This window comes from Schistocerca piceifrons, chromosome 1 (genome assembly GCF_021461385.2).
Source record: "Schistocerca piceifrons isolate TAMUIC-IGC-003096 chromosome 1, iqSchPice1.1, whole genome shotgun sequence".
NCBI lineage: Eukaryota > Metazoa > Arthropoda > Insecta > Orthoptera > Acrididae > Schistocerca > Schistocerca piceifrons.
In genome coordinates, this window is record NC_060138.1 from 929,625,757 (window position 1) to 929,643,637 (window position 17,881).

Consider the following 17,881-nt stretch of genomic DNA (forward strand, 5'->3'; position numbering starts at 1 on the left):
GGTCTATAGTATGGGACTCAACTACCACCGATTCGGGTTTTCCTGTGGTGTAGTCTGATCTACTTCAGTACATGTGACATTTTCTGTCAGTTGTACTGTGTGATTATTTCCCCAGTGTGTATCATTTCCAGTTCGCGACGTGCTTTCTCATGTGTTCATTTGGCTGTTGTGGAATGTTACCATATTGTGATTTTACTGGGCAAAAGTTGGCTGCGATATGGCGCGCGGCATGATATTGTTGTTGCCTCGCGCCGGCCTTTGGTATTTTATTTACAGGCGGTGCATAGTTTTGAGAGGAGGGATTGAAATTAGCGTGTGGATGGTAATTGTTCGTCTTATGCGGGAAGTTTTGTTTAAATCTCTTGTTCCTGCCATTTCCATTCCCGTATCCACTACCACGGTTAATGCATCCTTGGAGTTGCGCATTCCAGCCTTGCTGTATGTTCACGTCTGGCTTTTTGTATTGACCTTTCCTATTACGATGATGTGATGTTTGGCTGTCTGACGCCCTATTTGTTATTACTTCCTCCTCATATATGAAGTCGAATCAATCTAAAATTGATAGAAAATATTCTGTGATGTGCTCTGGTGTAGTAATTATAGTAATTAGTTTTTCACGAATGTGTGATGGCAAACGACTTTTTAAAATTTTTAAAACATCAACATGAGAAATAGGATTCGTCCAATAACGTGTTTTATTCAGATACTTCTCAAAATACCCTCACAAGCTACCCTATTTGCTATTAAATGGGGCGGCATTAAAAACCTCTCGCCTAAGTCTCTCCTGTATGGCTTCTGACCAGTTTTCGTCAATAAATGCCCGTTCAAATTGTAAATATGGCACAACACTCAGCTACCTCGGTCGCCCACAAAAGTACATCGCGTTGCGTGTACTCAACATCACACCTGATCTTTTGTGCTTCGATCCAATTTCTAGAAAACACATGTCGAAAATCACTAATAAATACAACAGGATTCATCTTCTTACCTTCACTTGTAAATGTTGGGAGTTGACGGTGTCTTAATAGATCTTCCTCAGTAAACATAGTGGACAAGCTGTTTGCATTTTGTGTTGTGATTACATACCTGTCACAATTATTTACATTTCTCGTAAGTACTGGTTCCGGTGTTACGCCCTGTAAACTTACACTCTGCAGTCTGTCATTAATACTAGCATTGTTTGTAGGATTCATAATGATCTGTGTGCATACATCACTTTGGTTTGCTGTGGCTGGCTCTTTGCTTATGTGTACCACTTGTGTCCCTGTAAAACTTTCACCTAAGTAGTTGCATGTCCAGTGCTCCGTAGCTTGTAAACTGGTGTTCACTTTGTCAATAATGTCATTTTCCTTTTGCAGGATAACTTTTCGAACTAAATCATTGATCAATCAACATTCCTTCACTATCTATTCAGCTGCAGTACTGTTTTGTCCAAAGTACCTGCTTCAGCTAGTGAAATTACATCAGATAAATTTTCACTAATTTTATCTCTTTCCTATTTGACTCAGACTGATTCGATTTCAAGTGATGCTACTTTTAAAGTGAGTTTATCAATAACTATTGGTATATTTTCGTAATCATTATGCTGTTTGTTCACTACGGTAGAGATGTTCTTTACTGTGGAAGTTAATTGTGTTTGTATAGCTTCTAGGTATGTGTCTGTGTCTTTAATCGCCATTATTTGCTGCTCTACTGCATCATTCTGCTGGTTAAGAGTGTCTAATTTCTGCTTTATTTCCGTAATGTCATTGTTTACTTCAAAAAGTACATCTTGCTTTAGCTGTTTTCCCATGTCTCTAAATTTTACATTCTTTTCTTCGTGAAAATTCTTAGTCAAATCACTGATCTGTTGAGTTACTGTATCCTGAAAGTCTTTTAAAACGTGTTTTTGCTCCTGTTCTATGTTGTTTATGCCTTCTGTGACTATGGTAAGGTTTTGCGACAAACTGTCAAGCTTTGTATTTATGTCCGTTGGCAAATTGATGTTTATATTTTTTATGTCTGCACGCAAACTGGTGTTCATACTATAGTGTTTTTGAAGTATAGCGGCAAGTGCGTCATTTTGGTTTCTGTGCAATGTACTTTGGTTGTTAACAATTGTACTTTTTAAATTGACATTTGGATTTCGTCCGATAGGTAACGGTAAAGCGTAATCAAAAATCATGTTATCTTCGCTTTCCATGTTTTCCTGGGCGAGAAGAATGTTGCTCGTGGAGATACGTGATGTAGTTTCATCTATTGTCATCAACGTATTATCAATGTTAGAACTCTGTCAAAGCTCACTAGCACTTGTTACTTCGGTTATGTTCATCGCTGAACTACTTAATACTTGGGAGTGTGGAAGACATGGCGCAAGTACTTCAGATGTTCTGTCTTGCAATTGTACACCATCTTGGCTCATTGCGTTTTTGCCATTGTCAACAATAATGGAAACTGATTATTGTGCCATTTTGATTGAATATTAAAACCAAAATTTTGAAAAATAGAAAATTGAAATATATTATTTGTAGAAATTTAAACATACGATTTACGTGTCGTCAAGCGTTAATTGGCTACTTTTATGAGACTCGAAATGTTGTGACACAAAAACTTCAAACTTTTCTCTCGCTAATCATTACGTAAAATTACTGAAAGATTCTTTACAATACATTCAGAAAGGAAAATTATGGAAAAGGATGTCTAATTACTACGCAGGAGACGCTACTTAAACATAGCTAAGCAAGTGGCTGCATGGCGGTCCGGCCTTTGCTGCGTTGAAACAAACAGCGTATTTCCAAAATTTTCCGAAAATTCCCGTTTCACTTTTGATTCCCTTCTGAATTGGTTACTTCATCCACAAAAATTTTTGGTTCCGGTTATTTTGCTCCCAGTCGTTATGTTGCACACGAAAATTTGAAAATAATTAGTACATGCAAATAATGTTCATACGATGTCATAAATAATGTTGAATAATTTACACAGCTGGTTTAATGGCTTTCTCAATGTCATGTCACCAGGTCGCCAGTTGTGCAAATTTATATTAAAACAAATGTAATAGAATTAATTAAACAAACTGATTTTTTCACTCTTCACAATTTTGATTTCTTATAGATTTTTAAGCGAATGCAATGTCTTTCACTTTTAACTTACATCGATTCCTATATTCTCTATGCTGCTGACATTTATTATACTCGTCTTCTTCCGCCATTTCTCATTCTATACCGTGGATACAATACAGATTTTTAATTGGACTTCCTTCTCTGACGGAGGCAGCTACAGTGACATGACATTGGGATAATGCGCGGAAGAAAAGAAAGCTTTCATGGTTTTGCACTAAATGAACTCCCACACTTCATACTTTCATAGGATTATTGTTCAGACAATACATTGCATCACTAGAAATACGTCTTCTCGCCACGAGAACTAAATAACTGTGAAAAAAACTGAAAAAGTATCCATCATTTGTCTTTCGCCCTCCAGAGTAGCAAAATGTGTATTTGCCGACGCTTACAGTGGCCGCGCTAGTGTATGTTGGTAATAACTTTTATCGTAGCGTGTTGGGGCTTTTCCTTTATGTACCTATACAACAGTAAGGACTGTGAATCTGTAAATAGTATGTAAATTTATGGCTAAAGTCCGTAGTGTGAGGAAATGTCTAAGTATTAATGTGAAGTTTCACATACAAAACAGTTACATGCAGTGTACAAAACTGTTGAAATATCACATGCATACAAGTGTTAGATGTACTGTCAAACCGCGGATTCCACATGAGGCAGTGAGTAACGTGAAAACTCGAGATATCTGAATGCTTGAAGTGAGAGGTGGACCAACATACAACAGAAAATCCTAACGGAACACGACGACTGTATGAACGCTCTAGGAAGTGCAAATTCAGTGTGTGTGTTTGTGTGACGGGAGGTGTTGACAAGTTATTAACCAGTAAGATAGTAGAAGCCTAACCTTAAATGCTGTAAAGTTCTGGACTAGTGACATTCAAAACAAAGTACATGCAGAAACAACAAGACAGTGACACGTGTGGCTGAAGAGTTACTGTGAACTAACCAAAACATCTTCTTAGCTTATATGTGCATATATCTTCATTATAAGATAACTGATGCGCGGTGGACTTGTTTTATGCTTCGCTTCGAGGTGGCGCGATGACAGAGCCAGCCTGCCGCCCAACAGCCGATGAGCACGCGGTGGGAGGGACACGCTACTACAACAACGATGTGCAGCTGTCCGGCGTTCTTCGACCAGCGGCAGGAGGCAAGTTCCCGATCGTTTGCCCGGCATTCCAGCGGCACCAAACAACGAAGTCAACCGACGAGAGAACCGTCATAGTTTCTTATAAAAACTATATTCAGTTCTGAAACTCTAAATTATTGATATATTCTGCAATATTGGCTGCGAGAAGCATGAATGAATAGGTTTTTGTGCTGTATGTATCTCCTAAAAACTATGTTACATTTGTAAAGAGAAGTTCATTGAAAGTTGATGCCCAAGAAAAGTGAACGAACTTGGTAAAATTAACCATCAATTGCATATTTTCATATTGTATGCCCGATAAAATGATTTAAATATGTAACTTGTAAATATTGTATAAAACTGTTTACTGTAAGAAAATAATCATCTACAGATCAAGGTAATCAAATGATATCATCATTTACAATGAGTACTTGATAGTAACGGGAGTGTGAACAGTTTAAAGATTCCGGGTGGGAGTTTTTAAGCCGGTTTTTTTCTCGTCGCTCATAACATAAACAGGGGAGTAATGCGATTTTTTACAGGGATTGTTCAATCATACCAAGCTGTTCCCACCCTTCGTGTAGTGTAAGGGCGAAAGGTAGAGCAATACCCACAGTCGAAATAGATGAAACCTCGTAAAAAGGGAAAATGTTCTTTGTAACGAAATGAATGCAAATTATCAACCATTGTAAAGTGATATATACTCTATATATACGCATATGTGTAAAAAACAAAATAGACGCAAAATGACATGCAGTGTCTAAAAAACATACATGTGAGGACATTTGTTAATATAAAGGTGTATGACTGTTCACAAACCACGAGAGTTTTTGGCCCATTCATACTAGGGGGCCCTTGTACCAATAAACGGCACAAAATATTAAATTGTGCAATGACAAGTCAGACACAAAATACAGAGAAATGAAAATTGTAAAAAGCTCTGAAAATGCACATGCAGTTAGCTGTCATAACGGTAATTTATAATGAAATGAAATAATAACGGCACAAACAGACTTTATAAGATAACTGTATAGGATCTTTGAGGTAATTAATTGTTTTTTATTCGCTGGTGACAGGAACTAAAAAAGACCAGCGTTATTACTCACTCTCTGTTCTAGTCTCGAAGCTAATGCACGCTACGGCGGCCATTTCACATTGTTACTTGTAAATTTTAAATAATATATGGTAATTTATTCTGATTGTGCATTTTTATTTCATATGAATAGTGACCTTCATGCAGAAGTAAACATATTATTTGTGAGTTTTCCAGTACACTGGATAATTAACAGGAACAGCTGAACAATCGACCATTCTGTCGAGACATCTTGCATAGGAATAATTTCATTATAATTTCATTGTGTTCCATCATCAACGGATGCTTTGAAGGACTTGCACCATAATTATTAAGAAAAAGAAAGTGAATATATTAATTTATGTCATGTTAAGGTAAAAATTAAGAACTTTCAATTAAGTTCAGACATTGGCCACTTCTTGGCAAGACAAATATTATTATGTTTAAAAAACGGAAATACTTTCTTTCATTAAAAGGTTTATTTTAATAAAGTTTCCCTACAGTAAAGATATCCTGCGCCATATTTTAATGTGATAACACGAAATACAATTCCGGAGACTATGCTTACATTTTTGTCAGTATGAATGCTCCACATACACATCAGTTTTAACAAATTTTAATCCGCCTCACACAATCCTATACTAATAAGGCAGTCAGTCGTATGCTGTTAAATAATCAGAGCTCAGAAAATTATTTTCTGAAAGTATAGATTCCGTTCCCCCATATTATCATGATTGTTTCTTGTGTCTGCTCCATCAAATAAGTGCTTTATTCGTTCTCTTGCCGGGCATAAATATCAGTAAAGTTAGGCAGTAAGATGTTCTTACACTCTTTTCATTACAATCGTTGAGTACACCATAAGTATACTTCTGACGGTGTCCAGACCAGGGCGGTAACGGTACACCCTCACTTTGTATTTTTTGTTAATGCTGCTCACTTGGACATATGACAACACAATTTATTGCTGTGATACCTGAAGCAAATAATGAAGGAATAGATATGGATTTGCAGTTGTGAATCAACAATGGAACAGCGCAAAATCATTTTATTTTTGGTTGGCGCACTTTATACACAGGCGCGCCTGCTCGAGGGTTAACGATTTCTTGATAACCATCATAATCTGGAAACATCTGACAAACTTTCATTACATCAGTCTGCCTATCAGGTGACCAATACACATCCAGGAATTATGTGGAAAGTTCCTTAAAATATTTGTACCTCTTTGGAGCATATGCCCACCATTTCAACCTTTTCCTTTTGAAGCTCACACATCCTATTCTCAGCTTATTCTTTTCTGAGCTATCAACCATAACTTGACTCCTAACAGTATTTACAACAAAAATTGAATTTAATTCTACAATGAGATCAACAGCTATGTTGTCAGTGTTATTGCCACTCTGTACCTCCATTACTTAAGATTCTCGCAATTTGTTTTTGTCCCCAATGCCGTCTTCTGAATCATCAACATTATTCTCGATTTCAGAAATGTTTTTTTTATCTCTTCCACTTCTGCCTCATTCTTCCTTCTACATCCCTAGAAAATCCGATCACATTCACTCTCTACTTCAGCTTTCTCTTGTTCAGCCTCGACAGTTAGGGTTTCAGTCTTTTTATCCAAGCATTCTACCTGTTTATTTCGAATCCATTTTTGAATCATCTTGTTTTGTAAACATTTTACTTTTAATTCCTATAAATGTCTGGTGTGTTGGTTTACCTGGCCTCGTTTTTGAATAATCCGTCTTTCTGCTAATAGTTTCTATCTGCACACTCAGTTGTTCCTTCAGTTCTTTCTACCCTCATGCAATTTTATCTTTCATTTCCTCCTGCCCTTCTTTCGCTCTGTTCTCTTCCACTAACCACAGTGCCAACATACTTCCTATTCCATACTTCCCATCTACTTCCCTTTTGATACTTGGTTCCAGTTTAATGGATGAACCTTACTCTACATTTTTCGTTACAGGTCCCGTATCTTTATCTTCTGCCTAAACACTTCATCATGTCTGGAAACTAGACACAGATGCAACCTCCTTAATCATCATTTTGAAAAACTTAGTGAATACAGAAAAATCAAAATAAATTATGTTTTCCACTAAATTTCGAACTTCAATTCAAGAATTAACAGATTCTGTCAGGACAGCACTAAAACGCCACTGCCTTGTCACAACACAGTCGACATATTTTGTGATCAGTTCATTAGGTATCACAAAATGTAACTGTACCATACTAAAGTACGCAGCACTTCCTGAACCTCGACTGGTCTACAGTCGACCACGTTCAACTACTTGGACTGACAATATTCCAATCTGTCTTCCCTAAATTTACCACACTCAGAAATTTTAAGTTAACTGTAACGAGGAATACTCTACTTCTCTTCAATTTGGCTGAACATTATATTCAAAAATGCAACTAATTACCCAAAAACTATAACATCATGAATTTAGGGGATCCTATACATCCCAAGGGCTGTTGATTGAGTTAAAACTGCTGGAAATGTGAGCTAGCTGATTCGTTTTACCCCAATACTGAGTCTAGTGGGATTACCAATAAAAAAATAATAATTTACTACGGAGTTGTAGTAGGGTAGTTCAGGTGCTCATTAGCACCACAGATTCAGAACTCTAAATTTTGAATTTTATTCCATGGTTCTTGGAACATTAGGTCAGAAGAAAACTAATTTTGATAGTAAAAAAAAAAAAAACATGCACACACAAATAATCTTCTACACCAAAATATTTTGACCAAGCAAACCCTCTAATCTAGAATGTTTGTCTAATATAACAGCTACAGCTATTGTGTAGCCCTGTCATTGCTGTACTGCATTACATATGGTATAGCGTTTCTCTGGAAATGTTTCACAAGTTACATTTATTCATACCAACGTGAAATGCAAGATCTGTTCAAAAAATTCCGTAACTTTGACCACAAAATTTTTCTCTGCTTACCTTTTACTTATTGTGCATGGCCTCCTTCAAAATACCCTCCTCCACAATTGATACACTGCTTCCAACGCCATTTCCAATTCTGGAACCAGTTTTGGTACTCCTCTTGTTGGATCTCACGAAGCACCAGCTGATAATTTTCTTTTATCTCGTCCACCGTTGCAAATCTTCATTCTTTCAATGGGGTTTTCATCTTTGGAAATAAAAAATGTCTGCAGGGGCCAGGTCTGGAGAGTATGAACGATGAGGCACCAAAGTGATTTCATATTCTGCCCAATTGTCATGCACCAACAGGGATGAATGTGCAGGTGCATTATCGTGATGCAAGAACCATGAATTTCCGCCCATATCCATCTCACATTTTCTCATGGGTGTTGCAACACATCCCAATGGTACCATCGACTAACAGTATGGCCCTGTGGCACGAATTCATGCAGAACTAATCTTTCAAACTCAAAGAAAACTATCAGCATGGCTTTCACAATTCACCTGACCTGACAAGCTTTTTTGGTCTTGGAGGAACTTACCCAACCCACTGTGAAGATCGAACTTGGTCTCAATATCATAACCATAGACCCAAGTTTCATCTTCAGTTATGATTATCTGAATGAACATCTCATTTTCATTTGCATGATCCAAAAGTTCTTCACAGATTGTGAGGCAAAGGTCTTACTGGCCTTGACTTATGCAATATGGGTAACATGATGCATTTCGAGATGCAGTATCAGGATTTCATCACATGATCAAACTGAAATGTTACATACTTTTGCAATCTCTGGGAGAGTCATCTTCAATAGGCACACAAAATTCCATTGACATTCCTGACATGAACATCTCTGGTAGATGTCGAAGGGTGTCCTGAACGAGTGTCTTCTTTAACTTCCATCCAGCCATTGTTAAACCATGTTAACCATCCATAACACCAATTAAGGCTTAAGCACTCGTCACACTGTAAGCTTTCTGCATCACTTGTTGTGTCTCTGTAAAGGTTTTCTTGAGTTTCGCACAAAATTTAATGCAGATGCATTGCTCTTCTAACTCTGCTGTCTCGACATTTGCCAACTGTGCGACAGAATGTTCTACTCAATACAGCACTAAACAATAACTAACGGACATACAATAATAAAACTCCCGGCAGTTAACATTAAACACAAATGTGAGCAGGGATGCCAACAGCATTTCACTCCAAGACGCCATGGGCGCAAAATTACGAATGTTTCGAAATTTTTGAACAGACCTCGTATTTGTAAACAACTTTTGGGAGAAGAAATCTGGTAATCAGTAAATTTACCATTATTTGTAGTGGACAAGCAGAATTACAGCATTGGATGGAAGGAGTTCAGCGCAAGTGAAATTATTAGCCTTCGCTCAATGTTACCATGGGTTTACAAGTCGACTTCACAAGCACCCAACCATACGCTTTTAGGTAAGAAGAGAGAACAATGTACATGATCATGAAAATTCAGATTCTTTCATATACCTGTTTCTTCTTAGAATCTGATTTTTTTTTCCAGATTACCTCTCATCATACAGTGGAGGCGGTTATATTACAAATCTTGGCCGTACAAGAAATAACTCCCTTACGATATTGCAATTTTTGAATGAATTCAAGTGGTTTGATGAAATGACACGATCTACAGTAATTGAATTAACAACATATAACATCAATCATTATGTTTTTAATGCGGTATCACTTTTGACAGAAAGAGAGAGAACGGGAATTCACATCACATACCCTTCTGTAAGTTGCAAGGTAGTCACCTATCTTTTCTATAATTCAAGACCAGCTTAACAGGAAACAAGTGCTACTGTTGTGCTTCAGTCAAGAAAGACACACAAACACAATATCAGATTTCATGAACACATCTTTATTTAAGAATGATTTATTCTTCGAATATGAAAAAACCGGTAACAAAATGGGTCAAGAAGATTTTTTACAGGATCTGGGATATTTAGGAACAGGGAAGAGCACATGGATTACAATGAATCCTCAACCACTTTTCCTCATATTGTTACATTTCCTCCAGAGCAAAAAATCAGTAAAACACATTAACTGAAAACTTACTGCTTGCCTTATTGTACACAGGCCACTGCTTGTAGCGTATTAAACAACATTTGTTTTAGCGGTTTTTTCAGATCAATAAACAGGTTCTTACCATCAGTGCGTTTCAGTGAAGTGCTGGGTAGTATACAATGGCTTTTTATATCTTAACACACTAGTATTGTCACTGTAGAGTTAGAAACTGTTCTAGCATTTCATATGTTTTAGGTAGTAAATGAAGTAACAAAATTAGCTCTTTGACTTCTTGACTTATTCAAATAATTTCTGACTGTTATGGATGTGGTCACTACTCTCATCAACTGACTGGTCCCTGATCTTATTCCACCAGAGTACTTTGTCATAGTTACGGTTTTGTAATGTCTTGCCTCCTTGTCAACAGTGAAATCTGAATCATTGTCAGTAATAAGTTCCTCTTTTCTATTAGATGGTGCCATTGCTTACGTGTTTTTCAGATTCTGAAATAGTTGTTCAACTTGATTCCAATGATTAGTCTTTGTTTTCTTTTCTTTAATGTGACATGTAGCTTTATTTGCCTGGAAAGTTACATATGAGAAAGTTGCAGAACAAAGAGATAAAATATTTTTGCAATAATAGATAGAAGATAAATTTGTTTTATTTCAGTTGTTCTGCTTACATCCAGTGGGAATTGAGGGAATATTGGATTCTGCCACTTCAGATCTTGCCAGTATTTGTTTTGTGTGCTGCTCTCAACATTACCACTCCACATTTATACTGCTTTCCTTTTATGCCAAGGACATTGTTGGAGTATTGAATTCATACAGTAAAGTGTCCTCCAAAACAGAAGATTTTTTCTGGGCATTACTAGCATCATTGCCATTATCTTTATACAGGAATCACATGCTCCCTCAGTTGTGTCATTTGTGTAAATATAATTTATATTGACTATTTTAATCAGTTAATTTAGTGCAGGCTTAACGTAAATAAGTAAATTGAAGGTGTAGAGGAAGAAAAGGAAAGGAAATGGATTACTCATGAATTTACATACAACTTAATACAGCTGCAGATCGCATGTGGTATCTTTTCTTTCAGACATGTCTGAAAGAACAGATACTAAGCATTTATATTATCTGTAAGTTTTGCACAATAAGTCAAAATACATCATTGACAATTATAAAATACTTCTGTTGCAATCATCTTTCTTTTTATCAGTTAAACTTTGTCTGAAAGCACTTAATTGGTATCTGATTGATTGCTCCCAACCGAAATCTCTTTGACCCTTATAAACTAAATCTTCACATAGTAAAAGTTGGTTTTGATGTAACATAACATACACTTTTTGGTACAATATCAAACTGCTTGAAATTAATCTGAACTGTAACATATCCAAAGTAGAAACGAAGACAGTAATTGAAAACCGAAAAGTGGTAAATTTTGAGAGCTCCTTAGTAGATATGATAGAACCAGTTCAAAATCCAAAATATCCAGCACTATAAAAAGCAATATCATTGCAGATTAATCTGAAAGGCCAAACTATTGATGAAGAGCAAGAAAAAGTAGCTAGTCTTAATGAGACTGAGCTGAACTGTAACATATCCACAACAGAAACAGGACACTACATAAAAGCCCAAAACCCACCGCAAAGAAGAGCATATATTACTGGAACTAAGTACAAAATTCGAATGCAGTAAAGAAGAAGAACAGTTGCAAACTGCTGCACAAAGGAATAAAAAAAAGCCTAGTGAATCAGTGCCCACGAGAACTTTAGTAAGCAGAAAGATGACGTCTTAGCATTTGGGAGATGATTTTTTATGGTACAGCCAAGTGAAGCAAAAAACTGGAAGTTAAATATTAATGGCAAGAAACATGAACATGCTAATCAAATAGAGACTGAGAATTTTATTAGTAAGCAAAAAGAAATAATGCTAAAAATTCTGCATCAAAATCTGCAATACATGAGTAATATAAGACTAGAAGTAGAACTACTTGCAAATGAAATACGCCCAGACATATTGTGAATAAGTGAAAATGGCTTAAAATAAAATGAAATTTGCAGTCTTACCATAAAAAATTATGTTCTTGTCAACTATTTCTGCAGATCAGAATATAGAGGTGGAGGAGTAGCTCTATTTGTCCAAATAACAGAGAATTATGATAGTAAAATGAATGATACATACAAAACCTTACCAAAATGCAAAGAAAAAAATTTTGAAATTTTGGGTATGGTCTACAATGAGTCAAGAGTATTCTATGTGTACCGATCGAGTGGCAAAATAAATCCTTTCCTCAAAAAAATGTCCATTCTACTATGAAAAAAATAAAATGAAAGATTGTGTAAAATGTGATGATTTTAACATTGATATGGGACACAAAGAAAGCAAAAAAATTGAGTAGCTGCTACTACAATACAACATGAAGGCAACTGTTATGGAATCAACAAGAGTGACTTTGGAAACTGAGTCAAGTATTGACAATATTATCACTAATATAGATAGCAATCCATATACAACAAAGGTTCTACAAACAGGAATTTCTGATCTTTTGGACAGTTTTGTAAAGTATACGGAAATCTGAACTCACAAAAGAGAGACAAAAGTGTAGAGATGTTAGGCTTATCAGCCAACAAAATATCAACATCTTCAAAGTGATGTTAAGAAAAAAACAGTGGATGGACACACTTGAAGCCCAAGGAACAGATGAAAAATACAGTGCTTTCCAAGACACCATAACACATTACTTCAATTTAGCATTTCCAAAAACCAAGAGTAAAAGAAAAAACCTCAAAAAAACAGCGGATGACGAAGGCATTAATAGAACAGAGACCTACCTTATGAGAAATGAAACAGAGAGAAAATATTGAAACGTACAGGCAGCGCCAGAAGAAATACAGGCAGTTCATAAGACAATAAAAAGCAAAATCAATTAATGAGACTATTTCAAAATCAACAAATAAAATGAGAGCAGCTTGGAATATAATGAATTTTTAGAGGGACAAGAAAAAATACTCACAGAGAACAAATGAAATTGAAACTATGACATTAAATAACAAAATCATCACAGATAAAACAAAAATTGCCAACATTCTGCATAATAACCATACAGATGCAATAGAAAAACTAAAGCATGAATATAATAGTCAAGGAACTGAGCAAACTGCTATGACAGATAAGCGAAGCCAATCTATGTACCTGAAACCAGCGTCTGAAAAGGTACTGACAAATGTTATGAAAAAGCTGAAAACAACAAAGCTAGCTGGACATGATGAAGTGTCAAACTACCTAATCAAGCACATGGCAGCAGAAATAATTACGCCATTACTGGATATTGCCAACTGCTCTTTCCAGGAACGAGTATTCCCAGGTAAACTCAAATTAGTTAAAGTAGTACCTGTATACAGAAAGGGAAAGCACGACGACCCTAACAACAACAGGGCAGTATTTTCAGTATCAGGCTTCTCCAAAATATTAGAAATTCTCATGCTAAACGGACTAACTGCTTTTTTGGTAAAACATAAAGTAATAATTCCAGCACAGCACGGATATCAGTAAGGGAAATCAACGGAAACAGCAACTGAATCATTAACAGACTCAATCATACAGGCCTTGGACAAGATGGTAGTCTCTGGAGTTTTTCTTGATCTATCCAAGGCATTTGACGCAGTTGGTCATAGAGTCCTAGTAAAGAAACTAGAGAATACTGGTATTCGTGGACACGCAGCAAACTGGATATCATATTTAAGTAACAGGAGGCAATATGTAGCCATTAATAGCTTACATAGATCAGAAGTTAGATGCATTAAGTATGGTGTACCTCAAGGACCTGTAATGGGATCTGTTCTCTTCAATTTAATTGTGAATAATATACAAGCATGTGCAAATGAAATCAAAATACTTTATGCAGATGATATGACTGTGCTAAATGTTTCCTACAATTTGGAGGCACTCGAGCAAAATACATTCATATCAGTCAGTAGTACAGCACAATGACTCTCCGATAACGAGTTAATTAGTAATCTGAAAAAAACTATGTACATGGTCTTCAAAAATAAACAAAAGCAAGAACATATGGATGTTTTCTTAGATGAAAAAGTACTGGAAGAAGTATCTTCAGTTACGTTTTTGGACATTTCAATAGACAGTGAGCTAAATTGGAAACAGCAGATAAATGCTATTTCCAGCAAGCTTAGCTCAGTGATATTTATAATGAAACAACTGGCTCAGCATACTCATCGAGACCTTTTGTGCACTGTCTATCATGGACTTTTTGAAGCATACATGTGATATGGAATGACAGTATGAGGGAACTCAACTATCACAGGGATGAAGAGAATATTCAGATTACATAAGCAAGCCATTCGCATTATATTGAAAAAGAAGCAAAAAGAACTGTGTAAAATTTGTTTCAAAGAACTAAACATCTAACGTTTCCATCATTGTATATATTCAAGACCACTGTGAGTGCATTACGTGATCTCACAACACTGGAGATTAATGAGACTGTTCATATACACAACACAAGGAACAGAAAACAACTGTGGTGCATTTCACATACACTTAATATTTTGGAAAAAGGACCCAAATACTCTGGTATCAAGTTAATACAAGCAATGCCAAGGGAATTGCACGACCTCAAACCCGAGAAAACGTTCCCCACAACTCTAAAAGTTTCTGATACAAGGAGAATTTTATAGTGTAGCTGACTACATTAGCAAACTGTGATCAAAAGTTCACCCTGTGAGTGACAAATCTCAGACATCAGAAAAAGACCTAGCAACAGGAATCAATGTTAAGGACATTAACTATAATTAGGAACCACTGATATATAATATAAGCTAATTATATCTCAGCAAAGTATTTTTTATGTACCATAAGTCATTTTGTACCATGTAATATTATGAATACACTGCATCATAAGGCATTGTGTACGATTTAATATTATATATATACTGTGAAAGCTCCTATGTATATTTATTGTGTAAGCTATTTTATATACCTTTATATTTTATATTGTTTAGATTGTAAGCCTAATGACCTGTCCTATGTTACAAGTACATATCTGTACAAAAGGTAATTTATGACAGCAATAAAAATCACAATCACACTGTAACCCACTACTCAAAAACCTACAACAGAGCCCACACTTCTCACTCATGGTAAAATTTTACAGTTACTGAAAAAAACTATACATCTACAGTACGTTACCTAAATTCAGTTACACCAGTAGAACTATTTATGGAAACAACAATACGGTCTCGAAATTCTCCATCTACTAAGAAAGCAACTACTTGTATTAGTACTACTACACCACAGCTAATATCAATACCAACAAAACTTCACAAAATTACTAGCTAAAACGAAAAATTCAAGGGCCCACTGGAAAATCAATGAAGATAAAATAGTGAATGAAACTTTTACTGAAGTATTTCACTAGAAACAATAAGAAACGACTTCAACGCACAGGAAATTCTAAAAAACACAGCAAGCAAACTTTCCAAAACTTTATTTAATCGTTATCTGGCCATAAACTTCACGAAACACTGCTGAAAACTATTAAATTTAATAACTGTATAACAGTGCAAAAGTAATTTTGTAAGTACTTAGTTTTATTACCAGAACAGCTGCAACTGCATGCCGCAAAATGTAAACACTTGGTGACCTACTGTGGACTACTCTCTATGTTTGGGGACACACATGGTGACCGTCATGCCACATGCCAGAACCGAGAGTGAAACCAGCAGTAGCATATGGGTTGGCTGGGGTTCCACACAAAGCTGTGTTGCCAAGTGGGCGGTACTGTGTGTCAGCACAATGAAGGCTGTTGTCCATCATGACACCTGGTGCTGGTAGCTCAGGTAGAGTCGGGTGAACTCGGTTAGTCTCAGCAGCATCCTGGCAGATCGCGCAGCAATGCGGCAGTACATTAGCAATTTGTACATTGTTAACAATGTGGTGCTACAGAAGAATGCTGAAGATTAGATGGGTAGATCACATAACTAATGAGGAAGTATTGAATAGGATTGGGGAGAAGAGAAGTTTGTGGCACAACTTGACCAGAAGAAGGGATCGGTTGGTAGGACATGTTCTGAGGCATCAAGGGATCACCAATTTAGTATTGGAGGGCAGCGTGGAGGGTAAAAATCGTAGAGGGAGACCAAGAGATGAATACACTAAGCAGATTCAAAAGGATGTAGGTTGCAGTAGGTACTGGGAGATGAAAAAGCTTGCACAGGATAGAGTAGCATGGAGAGCTGCATCAAACCAGTCTCAGGACTGAAGACCACAACAACAACAACATTGTTAACTGAATAACTAACGTCTTGTCGGTGATGGCTGATGGCACACGTTCTATCCATGAATCATAATTTCACACTGACAGGTTCCTGCTCATTCAAAATTATTGTGAGTTGCACATGCAATGGCAGTTTAACAACCCATCAAGTCCACAGAGTCCAGTCAGGAATTGGGATCATTTCCACCAGGATTTGGAGATAGTGTCATAGTTACGAAGGAGTGCTGTAACTAATGGCTTTCTCACAAAAAACATGTCAGAGCTGTTGTTCCAGTGTCCATGATAAGGAGTGGAGCAGCAGTGACTTGTCGATATTGTACTTGTTCACTGTGTCCAGCGTGAAAAATAAGTCCCTAATTAAATCCACCTGGTCATTGAGATGGCACAGTAGAGAGATGAATTTAGAAACGCCTTCAATTGTTTCATCTATGGCCATGATGCACTTACTGACAAGAATAACATTGCACGCTGACTGGTGGGGAATGGTTGAAAGTTGAATGTTGAAAGGAAAGCAGACGATTAACGATTAGACCCAAAGTTGTAGATGCAATGTAGGCCAGTATGTGAGTGGGACAGCATTCCAAACCCCAGCACCATAGGTACAGCAGCAAATTTGTCTGTTAGTAGTATGCATGGCTGTATCTGCTGTTGCAATGCAAACATTGGAATTGTGGATACATACAACGCAAACCCAGGTGGGGCAAATGGATCAGAATGTTGCCCAGTCTGACGTGTGGGATATGGTGAAATTGTCAAGGGTAAGGTGGATGCTCCATGCATACCCAACAAAGTTTATGTCCTTGATCAGGTATAAAGTTGACGTTCACAGTCAGTCAGTGGCACTGTTGCATCACATTCTCGATTTTAGGCACAGTCTGATGAGACACATTTGGTTGCATGGTGTTGTAGATGGTGCAAACCGTGAAGTAGCAGGAAAGACATCGTCTTTTCACAACAATTGTGGAACTTTGAAATACAAAAATGGCTGAATTGTTACTTTGTAGTCACTGGTGCAGTTGTACAACGAGAAAATGCAGCCAGATGCAGCCGTCGTGGGTTACCTGTGTGGTTCCTTGCTATTGTATAATAGTTTGTGTAAAACATTTTCATAGAATAATGCTCCATTCAGCCACATCCTGTTCAACTGCTTCTCACCACAGCAATAAAAATTACAATCTACTTTGGTACATTCACCCATTTTCAATCTTCCCTGACACAAATTATATTCAAGTCTTGAATCTTCATCAGGAACATTGCAGTTTAAGTGCCTTTCAAAGCTGGGTTCCTGAGCATGGCGTACCTGAGTACACTACCAAAGACATGTAAATGTTTGCTTAA